The sequence below is a fragment of the Ambystoma mexicanum genome, chromosome 12 (assembly GCF_040938575.1).
Source record: "Ambystoma mexicanum isolate Mex_15411 chromosome 12, UKY_AmexF1_1, whole genome shotgun sequence".
NCBI lineage: Eukaryota > Metazoa > Chordata > Amphibia > Caudata > Ambystomatidae > Ambystoma > Ambystoma mexicanum.
Genome location: NC_090936.1, coordinates 1225407492 through 1225421122, shown reverse-complemented (window position 1 = coordinate 1225421122; position 13631 = coordinate 1225407492). Strand labels below are relative to the sequence as shown.

At 48.0% G+C, this 13631-nt stretch overlaps 1 protein-coding gene across 1 annotated transcript in view; it reads left to right on the top strand.

Annotated features, from left to right (window-relative positions):
* Positions 1-13631, top strand: part of SYCP3 (synaptonemal complex protein 3) — a 784994-nt gene that overhangs the window by 461147 nt on the left and 310216 nt on the right. The gene's annotated exons all lie outside the window — the stretch shown is intronic.

Below are 13631 nucleotides of genomic sequence, written 5' to 3'. Positions count from 1 at the left end.
TCCAGAGCACATTGCCAGGAAACAATCTTAGCCAGAGTGACACCTCCCGTGCTTACAAGTGTTCCTTTCACTTTCGCAACCTGCCCTTTGCCCATTAGATTATTTGAATAAATCATTTTTATTCAAATATTGCCAACTTGAATCATCATGGTGTGCAAGACAGGAAATTAATATGAAGGACTTTTAATGAAGCATTTCCTCTGTTTCATAAAAAGAGAAATAATATGCAAGACATACGCAATAATATGTATCTTTGAAACTGATGATTGATTTCCATGTTCTGTTTTCAGCATATGTTATAAAAAAAATACATATATTCAGAAAACGAATTCTAACTGATAAAAAATAGTGTAAAACATGCAATACCTCCAGAGGTCAGTCTTTATACTAAGAATCTAATTGTTATATATAGTCACTAAAGTATCATCTGAGCTTTCTGAGATGATTATCTTGTTATAAAACTGCTTATTATTAACATACACAGCATTCTAATATTCTGTCCTTAAATAAGATATACAACTCTCTAAGGGTGCAGAAGGCTCGGACACAATGGTGGCATGTTTAGGGGTATAAACCTTTATTAATAAAAGGGTGGAAAAATGCCTCTCTGCCCCTAAAGCTAAGAGGGATTTCCCTACCTCAAAGAAAACTAGTGAAGTTGTCAGGAAGTCCAAAACTAAAAAGTCTGTCACTGTTGTGTCTCATACCTACGTCTGTCCCTAATAATTACAATCTAAAGTAACTGTGCAAGGATGATCTCTTCTCAAAGGAAACAGTGGTCTTTGTGTTTTCAACCAACAGAAAAGTTATCACTCTTTCTGGTAATAAAACGTGATGCAAATTAATGTTAATAAAATACAAAGTTCCAATGCTAGTTTTGTCTTTCTTTCCCATGGACATCTTATCTTATGCTCATTCCTTTGGGACGGCTGAGCCCCCTTTTCCCTTAGATGAAATGTATCTGGGCGATTCACACGTTAATGCGTCTTGTGTTTGTGCTTCTTTATTCTAGCATCTTGGCACAGTTCGCTATCAAGCATAGGATTCCCTTTTGTCAGTTCCAGGGTTCTTTTACCCTCTTGCTTTCAGCTTCTCATGTAGATGCGAGTCCCAGACTCCCAATACTTTACACTGCTTGGTTCAGTCTCCTGCCAAGCCAGTGTTTCCTTCTTGAAAATCTCTTTCTCTCACAGTGTCCCAGACCCTCTTTCCCTCATGTGGGTGCGGGTCCCTGACTCGCACTGGTGCGTTGTGTCCACTTGGTTAACTCTCCTGACAAGTATACAAGTATACAACTTATTTAGGGCCCCAGACCTTCTTATTCTTGTTCTCTGATTTGGGTGCGAATCCCAGGATTGCACAGCTTCTTTGTGTCCCCTTGGCTGACTCGCCTGCCAAGTATACAATGCACTCGGGGTCCCAGATCCTCTACTTCTCGTTCTCTTGTTTGGGTGCGGGTCCCAGATTCGCACAGCGTAGTTGTATTCCCTTGGTTCACTCTCCTGCCAAGTATACAACTCGATCAGGGTCCCAGACCCTCTGCTTCCAACTTTGTATTCCTCCCGTTGCTTCCCCAGACCTCCTGCATCTCCCGGACACCCTGCGTACCAGCTTCCTTGCTTCTTATAGGTTACAACGGTTTCCGGGCAGCTGTGTCCCTCTGCGAGGCTCCGTTAGCGTTCGGGCTTCGAGCGGGCTCTGCAGCGGCTCCGCAGTGCTCCAACGCTCTCTCGGCTGCACCTTTCCTCGTTCACGTCTTTCCGCGGGGCCTGGGACACCTGGAGGACTTGATCGGCAGCCACCCGAATAGTCCCCTGCTGACAGACGATATTTCGGTTTTCCCTTTCCTCCCAGTGCGGGTTTCCTTGCGGCTCACATCTGCTACTTTCCTGCACATCTCCCATTGTCCCTCCTCAAAGAAACTCTCTCTCTCTTTCTCACTCGCTTCTCGCGTCCCAGCTCAGCTCAGCAGACGCTTTCCTGCTCAGATGGATGACTTATCTCTCCCCCTGCTGGGCCAGTCTCTCCTTGGGTCTGTGCAAATCCAGCAGACCGTAACCGCCAGCTTTCCTGCTGCGCTATGTGGCTGTCACTCCTTCTGCTGGGCCAGTCTCTCCTGGTTTATAGTGATAATGTCGAAATACATAATGTCGAAAGTCAAAATGTCGAAAACATAATGTCGAAATAAAAAAATCGAATGTCTTTTCTTCTTTGTTTTTTGTTCGAAATGGGGGGGTTCCCACCCCCCAACCCCGCTTTATAATTTTATTTCTTCTGTTTTAACCTTTTTTTTACTTGCGGAACCCCCAAAAAAACATGTAACTAAAAATATAAAGCATTTTTTTAAAAAAAATGTCGATATTTTTTCGACATTTTTGTAATTCGATGTAATTTTTTCAACATTATGACTGCACACCGTCTCTCCTCCATGGATTTGCCAGAGATCCTACTTCCTCTAGGTAAGCGTCCCAATCTTCCCTTTTCTGGCATCTCTTCGCTCCGTCCACATGGTTTACCCAGGAAGGGCTCCTCTCACACTTCCTTAGTATCTCTTCCCTTTTATACTGGCTCTGGCAAATAGGATTTTGGAAAACACTAGACACCTCAGAGTGGATCCTACAGGTAATTCTCATGCCTCCACACTTCTCCTTTGTCACAGTACTGATCGTATGACTCCTTGTGAGTCATTGGGGTTCTTCTTCGTCCCAGTACTGAGAAAGGGATCTTCACCTAGGTAACTCCTATTCGAGTGGATTGTGTCCTCCAACATATTCCTCATCTTAGATGTATTCCATCCAGCTTTGCTGCTCTTCGGAATTGTTTTCGGCAGAGGGCGCCGTGTGTCGATGTCGTCGAGTCTATGGTCCCTCGAAGGCCTCCGTCGAGGGTGACGTCATCGGGTGTATAAGTAGCACGCGCGGCACCCGTTGGCCTCAGTTCTGTTTTGTCCGCAGTATACGTTGCTTCGGACATTCGGCGCGCCTCGAGTTCTGTGAAGTATAATATACAAAGAAGAAATATGTCCTTGTCATCGACGCCGACCACGACCCCGAGATCGGGATTCAAAAAGTGCAAGTCATGCGGCTCAAAAATGTCGATCACGGACCCACACCATGAGTGTTTGTGGTGCCTCGGAGAAGGCCACGACATGGAGGCCTGTTGGACGTATCAGGCGATGACGCGGAAGGCCTTGCGAGAAAGGAGAGGAAAGCTACAGGTAGGTCGAAAAAGCGATCGAAAAGCCTCTAGCGTCGAGTCGAGACCCCATGAGGAGAAATCTCCTCGACGCGAAAGGCATCGATCTAGGTCCCGAAGCGATTCTTATCGCTCGTCGGCTTCGTCAAAAAAAATCGAAGAAACAACGCCACAGGTCTCCCTCCACCTCGTCGTCAGATGAGTCTCCGAAAAGGATGAAATGCCCACGAAACATTCGTCTTCCGAAGAGTAGGAAGCATTCAGGGTCAAAATGATGGAGGTGTTTGAGAAGGCGAAGCCTCGGTCCGCGCCTTCTTCGGAAGCCGGCCGGGAGCGTCATCGCTCCGACACTCACGCGCCCTCGAGCCCGGGTGATCGAAAAAGGAAGGATGGGGAACCTTCCAGGACCTTGAGCGAAAAACGCTCGAGTCGAATTGACCGTTCGAGGTCACCGACGCCGTCCGAGACCTATCACACCTCGAAGGGAAAATCGTTGAAGACCGCCTCGACACCCTCGAAGCAGACCCTGTCGACGACCACTATGTCGTCGACGCCGTTGACGCCGAAACCCTCAGCGCCAAAGGCTCCAGCCAAGCCAGGGAAGCCAGAAAAAGAGAAGGAGAAGGTTACAAAACATGTAATTTCCTCAGAGCCTGGTACTACACCTCTTCCTCCTCCTCTCCCAGAGAAGTTTTTCAAGCCTCTCCCTAGGAAGGAGATTTTCAAATCCCTGACCTCAGTTTTTAGGAACAGGAGAGATCTGATGAGGAAAATGTACCTTTTGGGTTGGAATATGGCACCCCAAATGTCCCAGAATGCTTGATCTCAGAGGAAAGCAGAATGAGGGATTTGGTGGAGTCTTTACACAATGCAAGTGGCATTGACACATCTCCTGAGAATGACTTTGGTAGACCAGATCCAGGAGAGCATGCCAGTCCATCATACCGTCAGTTAATGACCAAGGTGGTGGATTACTTGGAATGGGCTAAACCACCACCCCAATTTGTCCAAGATGATTTAACAGACATATTGGACCATGGTCCCACTGAAGACCCAGTACTACCCTTTCATGTAGCCTTGCAAAACAGGGTGGCCAAGAATTGGGAAACTCTGGATTCTATTCCTCCGGTAAATAAGTCCCTCGCAACAAAATACAGCCCGGCCAGTAGCGACCCCGGCTATCTGTCAAAACATCCAACTCCAGAGAGTCTGCTCATACAGGCAGCCACAGCTTCCAACAACCTTGCGTACCCTTCTATCCCTCCAGACAGGGACGATAAGCGTGTGGATGGTTGGGCACAGCAGGTATTTTCAGCTGGGAGCATGGCATTAAAATCTGCCAACTCCACATGTGCCTTGGCAAAATTTTCATACACTCTGTGGGAGTGCATCGCAATGGCGTCGGAGCACATACCAGAAGGGGAAGAAAGGGAAGGTTTCCTAGCCATCGTTAGAGATGGAAAGGAAGCCATGCAAGAATCCCTTCAATCTGGATTGGACACTGCGGATAGTGTAAGCAGGTCCATGGGCACTAGCACGGTAATGCACAGATTTGCGTGGTTACGGAAGTCGGGTTTTGCACCGGATGTACAGAACCGCCTTCTGAACATGCCTTTTGACGGGTCTCACCTTTTTGGCAACAAGACTGACGAGAGCCTTGAGAGGTTGCAGACCTCAAAAGCAGCTGCCAAATCTTTGGGAGCTGCTATTAGGCAACTCAGCCTTTTTGTGCGCAAGGACAGTCATGGAGGGGACGATCCTATCGTTATTAAACCTCATATGGAAAGGCAAGAGGAATGGCCAGTCAAAGGGGCCAGAAAATGGCCACTCGCGGTGGACGAGGAAAACGTGCTAAGCCGACTCCAGCTGCAGCCTCTCTGCCATCAGCAGCTGCAACATCCGCCACAAAACCACTTTGAGGACTTGCATCACAAAACACCTGTAGGAGGCAGGCTGTCGCAGCATCTGCAAGAATGGCGAGCCATTACTTCAGATGTTTGGGCTCTAGAAATAATAGCCCAAGGCTACTGCCTTCCCTTTCTAAAGCAACCTCAATGCAATCCACCAGGGAGACACCCGTTGAAGTCTTCAAACCCGCTCCTACAGCAGGAAGTTTCAACCCTACTGGAGAAAGGTGCTATAGAACCAGTACCTGCAGCGGAGAGGAACAAGGGATGGTACTCCCCGTATTTTTTTATCCCCAAAAAGGATGGAAAACTGAGACCCATCTTGGACTAAAGAAACTTGAACAAGTTCCTCAGGAAGGACAAGTTCAAGATGGTTACCCTTTCTCGGATCCTTCAGGCCCTTCAACTTCAGGACTGGTTGGTGTCATTGGAACTCCAGGACGCTTATTTTCATGTGCCGATTCATCTCAAACACAGAAAATACCTGAGGTTCGTAGTTGGCGACTCACACTATCAGTTTCGAGTCCTGCCATTCGGGTTGACCTCCGCCCCGAGGGTCTTCACCAAGTTAATTGTAGTGGTGGCAGCGCACTTCAGGAGAGGGGGGATTCATGTCTACCCCTACCTGGACGATTGGTTGATCAGAGCGCGTTCTGCCGAGCAAGCACTGGATCATCTGAAAGTCACCTGCTACTTCCTCCACAAACTGGGCTTCTCCCTCAATTTCAAGAAGTCACAGATGACACCTTCCCAACAGCTTCAGTATATAGGAGATGTACTAGACACATCCTTGGGAAAGAGCTCGCCTCCCAAGGCGAGGGCTCAAGACATTCTTCAGATGGTTTCCAAATTCCAAAATGCCCAAAATCTCCAGGCTTACGACTTTTTAAGGTTGCTCAGCCTCATGGCATCCTGCATCTTCCTGGTGCCAGAGGCACGCTTGAGGATGAGATCCCTTCAATGGGCTCTAAAGACTCAGTGGTCCCAGTTCTCGGGTCAAATGACGGATCTTCTTCAGATTCTGAACAAGGTCAGACAAGATCTTCTATGGTGGACCTGTACAGAGAACATCCTAAAAGGAGAACCTTTTTGGCAACCATGGCCGGAGATCACAGTAGTGACGGACGCCTCACTCCTGGGGTGGGGAGCTCATGCCAACAATTTGACAATCAACGGTCGTTGGTCTCCATCGGAGTCTAAACTACACATCAACCTTTTAGAGCTGAGGGCAATCAGACTAGTGCTGAAGGCCTTCCTGCCATCTGTCAGGGGAAATAATGTCCTGATATTGACGGACAACACAGTGGCCATGCATTACCTAAACAAAAGAGGAGGTGTAGGGTCACTACCTCTGTGCAGAGAGGCAGTGCAGCTCTAGTATTGGGCAATTCAGGAGGGAATCTCTTTAACAGCAATTCATCTAGCCCGGGAAGGGAATATGACGGCAGATGTTCTGAGCAGGCAGAGCACGGTGTCCCACGAATGGGAACTGGCTCAGGAAGTAATTCAAGAGATCTTCGCCCTTTGGGGAACCCCTCAGGTAGACCTGTTTACAACCAGTACCAACCGAAAATGCGAAAGGTATTGCTCAAGGGAATTTCCCCCGAGAGGAGCCCTGGGGGGCGCGTTCGTGGTGGAGTGGAATTTCCCACTATTGTACGCGTTCCCTCCGATTCCTGTCATTCCTCAGATCATCAGGAGGCTGAGACGCTTCGGGAGCCGCACGATCCTATTTGCCCCGGATTGGGCAAGGAGAATGTGGTACCCGGACCTTCTAGATATGTCCATCTGTCCTCCAGTACGTCTTCCTCAGAGAGAGAACCTTCTCTCTCAAATGGAAGGTCAGGTTCTCCATCCAGAGGTCAAAACACTCAACCTTCATGCTTGGTATCTGAAAGGCTGAGATACAGGGATTGGAACCTTCCAGATGATGTTATGGAGGTGTTGCTTTCGGCAAGAAGGCCAGCAACAAAGTCTCTATACCGTTGCCGTTGGAAAAAGTATGCAACTGGTGCAGAGAAAAGAATGTCGATCCTTTTCTATGTCCTATTCCGGAAGTACTATCTTTCCTTCTGATCCTAGCACATAGAGGTTTAAATATCGGAACAATAAAAGGTTACCTTGCGGCGCTTTCCATTTTCAAGCGCTCATCGGAAGAATGCTCCTACTTCAAATTTCCTTTGATAACACAATTCTTAAAAGGTCTCACTAATGTGTTTCCTCCTCACCCATTTCAAGTACCGATTTGGGATCTCAATTTAGTCCTAAAATTCTTAATGCGTGCTCCTTTTGAGCCTATGCACACGTGTCCATTAAGATTACTAATGTGGAAAACGGCCTTCTTAGTTGCTCTAACATCAGCAAGAAGAGTGAGTGATTTGCAGGCACTGTCTTCTGGGCCACCCTATACTGTGTTCTATAAGGACAGAGTTGTATTGAGGGTTAAACCATAATTTTTACCAAAAGTAATATCTGATTTTCATTTAAGTCAGAAAATTGTTTTACCCACATTCTATCCTCCACCCCATCCGTCTAAGGAGGAGGAAAGATTACACAGACTGAATCCAAAAAGAGCTTTAAGCTTTTACATCTCTAGACTTTCCAGACTTAGAGTGGACAACCAGTTGTTTATAGGGTACACAGGAAGGAAACTGGGTCAATCGGTGACAAAACAGACAATTTCACGCTGGATCGTACTTTGCATTTCAGAATGATAAGGACTAGCACAAAAAGACCCACTAGAAGGGTTAAGGGCTCATTCCACCAGAGGCATCGCCTCTTCGACGGCCCTTCAAAGAGATGTTCCAATGAGGTACATTTGCGAAGCAGCAACTTGGTCTTCACTACACACCTTCTCAAAATTCTATAGCCTGGATGCTTCCCAGTCTAGGGAGCTGACTTTTGGAAAAGCAGTGCTTTATTCCGCCATCTAAAGGCGTTGGGAAAAAATCAGACCCCTCCTCCAGAGAAAATATGCAAAATACTCCTTTGGGAGTCTACCTAAGATGAGGAATACGTTGGAGGACACAATCCACTCGAAGAACAGGTTACTTACCAACTGGTAATGTTCTTTCGATTGGATGTTCCTCCAACGTATTCCTCATCGCCCTCCCAACCTACCCCTCTGTAGATTTTTCCGGGTTATTGCCATCTCAAATCTCACAAGGCTGATACCTGTCTGCCGGCACAATCTACACAGTACAAGATCACAGGCAAAAAAAGGGGGAAAAACAACTGAAGTCAACGGGCACCGCGCGTGCTACTTATACACCCGATGACGTCACCCTCGACGGAGGCCTGCGAGGGACCATCGACTCAACGACATCGACGCACGGCGCCCTCTGCCGAAAAGATTTCCGAAGAGCAGCAAAGCTGGATGGAATACGTCTCAGATGAGGAATACGTTGGAGGAACATCCAATCGAAAGAACGTTACCAGTTGGTAAGTAACTTGTTCTTCTTCCTCCTCCCAGTACTTTCTAGGGGAAGGGTAGGGTGACAACAGCCTATGAGCCTATTAGGGAAGGGGTTGCTCTTAGTGTTGTACGAAGGAGGTCAAGGGTCACTTAATTGGTGGGAATACTGCGTTCACTGGGGAGGGTCGTTGCTAATCCCATAAGGGGCTTCCTCTCCCATGCAATCCTCCCCCGGTACACCACCCCCAGGGGAATTATTGTTCTGTGGACGCACCGCCCTGGCCCATGTGAGAGGTCTCCCCCTAGGGGAGAAGGGACGTGTTGGGAAGGGGGCAACCCCATCCCACCCTCAAGCTCTTTAGAGTAAGGCGAGCGGCATTCAAAACACTATGATGGGCCAGGGGAGAGGGGGGGCAGTGGTATGAACCCACCCCATTATAATCAATCCACATAGTATAGCCCAAGGCGTTAGTGGATTCTGTGTAAGATGTTAGTAACCATAGTTTGGAGACAAGGCCTGCGTGGCAAATGCGCAATTTGCTGCACTAGGCTTTAATTGTGAGACGAGGGATATCTCCAGTCATGCCCAAGCTCCCGTGAGGACACCCCCATCCACCATAAACTTCACTCATTGTTCTAACAGTGTTGCAAAGATGTTTTTTATCCGCAAGGAATGTGCCCTACAAGGCCGCAATCATAGACCGGTGCCTGGCCAAAGCATGACCCGGCCCATCTCCAGGCGACCACGAGTTATAGCCCATATAAGTTCAAAGAGGACGGACAGCGCACGTCTTTGAGCGACAATCATATGATTTGTTTTGTGAGGTTCTGGGAGGGATTATAGATAAATTACAGTTCAAAACAAGGGTGGAGACCTTGGAGCCGGATGGTGCGGAAGGGAATGAGTGAAATGTGAGTGTGAAGGTTAGAGTGCCCCAGACCCTCCTTTGTGCCTGTTAAGGTCTGCCAGGCTCACAGTTCAGTGATAAAGTATCATTGTGTTAGGAGTGTAGTTAACTTGTTTTTTTACCTTCGACGTGAGAAGAAGATGATCATGGCAGCACCCACGTGATGGAAGACGGACGGACTAAGCTGGAACCAATAACCTGGCATCTCTTTTGGAGCAGGCGGATAATGTATAGGCGCACACTAAGCAGCCGTGCAGGTTTCTACTGAATATGTTGCGTCATGTTTTTCTTTAAAAGATTCCACTTGTACTACTTTTCGGCAGAATGTTCTTAGCAGCAGAGTTCTTTGCTGTTGTTCTCATCTGCATGTGAGATTAAAACTTGTTATCCTTACAAGATTGACTTGAGCCTTTTTCCCTAGTGGGCTGTATTCTCTCTGGTGTGAGTGTTCAGGGACTTGCCTTCAATTGGAGACCCCAGCGCCCCCCGTATTTGGAGAGGCTTCCAGGCCGCTTCTCCAGATGGAGCCGTGCCCACCTACAGCGACCGGTACCGAAAAAACACGTGTTCCGAGTGGTTTAGCAGGAGTCATTTTAAGAGAAGTCCTCTCTGCTCTTTGAAGCAGGGCGTGGCTCTGAGGAGAGAGCAGGCCGGTGTTGGAACCCTGTGACAGAGAAGTTTGGGTGAGCACGCATATGTGAGTAGATTCTTGTAGTGATAACAAGTAAGGGACAGGTGCGTGGGGAAGTTTTAGAGGTGTGAACAGGTGGAGAGCGAGATCGTTGATGCGACGTGGGTGTGGTTTGTGTTATTTCTTATTTGTGTTTCCATTGTAGAGAGATTATTTCGTTCAGGCATTATAAGGTAAGGCAAAGGTAAGGCAGGGAGCCCCTCCTCGGAAGGTGAGGGAAGGTGGTACCACGATTAAATATTTTATTTAAAGGAGAATTACGGAAATAAAAGTAGTGGTCTCATATAAGTAGTAGACCTGGAAAAAGTAGCGGATGTTATTTTAGTTAATTGTATTTGTGTTTTATTAGATGAAGAGCGGGCCCTAGGAGGGGCATTTATTGTGTTTGTCGCGGCTTAGTGTGGCATTGGATGGTTGTGTGAAGTAGTGTGTGTGCTTGGAGGAGGGGGACAGAAAAGGGTGGGGGCGATTTTCTTATTTTTGTCACAAGCAGCGGAAGCATGCGCAGCGCGTTAGTTAGTGTATATGTACAAGGCCCTACCACTGTATCGTGACAGGGTGGAGAAATACCATAAGCAATGGATTGCGGAGACGGGAGGAGTGGGATGCTCTGCACGTGGCCAGAGCAGGGCTCCCATAATAAGGGTGTTTTGGAACACATGTCCACATTTTTCAGTAGCTAATTGTAAGGGGAAACAGCTGCAGAAGAGAAAATACATTTTAGAGCTCTTGCGAATGTTTTGAGGAGACAGAGGATCAAGGGGACGGAGCGGGGGCAAAGATACAGAAAGATGGAAGGTGCAGGAGGGGAGAAGTAGAGGGGTTGGCATCAGCAGTGCACCAATGTTTATATCCCTTGGCATTGTGTCCTGCAGATGGATACACAAATCCAATTTATATACCCACTGTTGTAGGGACCCCTTCAGCACCAGTAACACCACAGGCTACCGCTCCCCCACCCGCCCGAAGTATCGGCATCTGCTGCTGTCAGGTCAAGGGAGTTCAGAGATAGTTTGGCAGAGTTGTTAACAGAACTGAACAGGATACAGACATCCTCAAGAGCAGTGAGGGATTTAGGGGCATCAGGAGAAGGGTCGGGAGAATGGAGATCAGTAGACGTGCTGCTCAGAATAGATACTGAAGGAATAAGACACGTATGTGTTGAGAAGGAGGGAAGCAAGGGTGAGTGGACAATCCTTGGACAGGAGAATACGGTGTTGGGAAACAATGTGAGAGAGGATGACAATGATACATTTGATGAGGGTCAGGATGAGCGAGAATAAAGGGGTGAAGAGGCAGTTGAGAGTGCCCCCCCAAGTAAAAGGTTCATGGGAGGGGATGGCAGGTTGAGGAATAGGGCCGGCCAGATAGCTTTGGTAAAGAGAAGGAGAGTTATGAAGAAGGGTGTGGGAAGTGGGGCGAAGTGCAGATGCCCCTCATACATAAGGGGGCAGGGAGGACACAGTATGTGCCCTGACCCGAGATGGATAAAAACAATTTGATTAAGGCTCTGCCACAGTTCACATTAGGGATGATATAGTGGATATATGAGTTTGAAAAGCTCACAGCAGGGGTGCACCTAGCAATAGGGGACATCAAGAGCTTGATGGTTGCTCTAATTGGGGACTAGGCTGGGGACGTGTGGGTAAAGCTGGATATCCGGGAATAACCATGGGGGACGATACACACGATGGAGCACCGTTTAACGGAATTAGAGCACAGGTATGGAATGCACTATGAAGGGCTTTCCCAGATATCCCTGATTTACAGTCCCTTATGCAGTGTACTATGGGCAATGATGAGGACCCGTATAAATGTATTCTTAAATTGCACGAGATGTGGAGAGCTAAAACGGGAGGACCGTGGGATCATTCAATACCATTTTTCTATTTTATTTTGAAGCGGGGCTTGCCAAATGAAGAGCAGAAGGCTCTAGATAAGATTGTGGGTATTGAAGCAAGGGGGTGGCTGTAGGTACAGAGTATAATAGTGCACCATTGCTAAAGGATCAAGGAGCGGAAAAGGGAAACAGCCCAAAGGCGTCAGGCATAGGAAGCAAAATTGGTAGAAAAGAAATTGGTAAAGGTTGTTGTCCAGGCACCTTTTTCGACACCAGTACAGGTGGAGGGGACAGAGAGCACCCAGCAGGTTGTGAGCGCCACTATTTCTACGCTGTTGGCTGAAAGAGGACAAGGACAGTGGGGCGGGGGCCAACAGTATCCCAGCCCACAGTGGCAACGAAGACCGCAGCGAGGAAGAGGGGGCTTCCGAGGAACAAGAGGAGGGGGATTTGGACCCAGAAGGGGTGGGTTTGGACCATCACAATGTCGGAATTGCTTGAGGTGGGGGCATTTTGCAAGGGAATGCAGGAGAAGGTCTGTAGTGGGGTATAATTACGGGTCGCCGCATCAGGGCCAAGGGGACCAAGGACTAGGGTATCCGCAACAGGGTCAAGGGTATCAAAATCAAGGGTATTCACAGGGGCAACACCAGTCATACAACCAGCAGCCTCAAGTATCTGATATACAGGTATGGCACCCGCCGCAGCAACAGCAGGCTGGTGTGGCCCCGGTCAATAGGGTACCAAACGGAACCACCAACCCCTTTGGAGGAGCAACAGTAATAATAATAATTTGGCATTTATATAGCGCTACGAACCCTCAGGTATCTGAACGCTGCTTATTATTACCCACGGTGTGTAGTGCTCATTTATCGACCTCGGAAGGATGAAAGGCTGAGTTTGGCCCCACCGGTATTCGAACCTGCATTAGCATGCTCTGCACGGATGTCAAAGCGAGCGCTCTACTCGCTGTGCCACTTGACCGGCTAATGGGGGGGTAACCCCTTCTCGTTCTCTGGAACAAACACATAGCCTGTTTAGGATAGCGCATACAGAGCACTTACGTGTCCGGTCTTGTCAACAACCATCCACCGTGAAGAGGAACCTTTGGTTGGGGCAGAGATAGGAAACAAGCAATTCATATTTATGGTGGACTCAGGTGCAACAAAATCGTGTATCATGGAGGGAAATGTTCCATCATCAGGCAAATATGTTGACACGCTGGGATTCTCTGGGGCCGTTTCCAAGGTTCCATACACTGAGGAGCTGGACATAAAGGTGGGAGGGAAGGTGGTATGGGCTCCCTTACTATATTCTGAAAGTTCCCCTGTTAATTTACTGGGAAGGGATCTGCTCAGCAGACTAAATATGACAATTCCATTCACAGATCGTGGTATAGTTTGCTCCACACCTGAGATATGCGCAGTAAGGGCAATGCTGGTAATGCATACAATGACAGGGGAGGTGGTAGTTTGCGGGACACCCGTGGACCCGGACATGTTCTTTTATGCTATTACTGTGCTGGTGCAGTACTGTGTTGGCGAGTGCCCATAGTTTTCATCTTTAGTCCAGTTGTGTCACATGAGGTGGTGGCGGGAACAATATTGTCGCTGGATTTACAGGGATTGTTGGTCTCTGACAAAAGGGTTGTCATGTTAGGAGTTGACAGGGACAG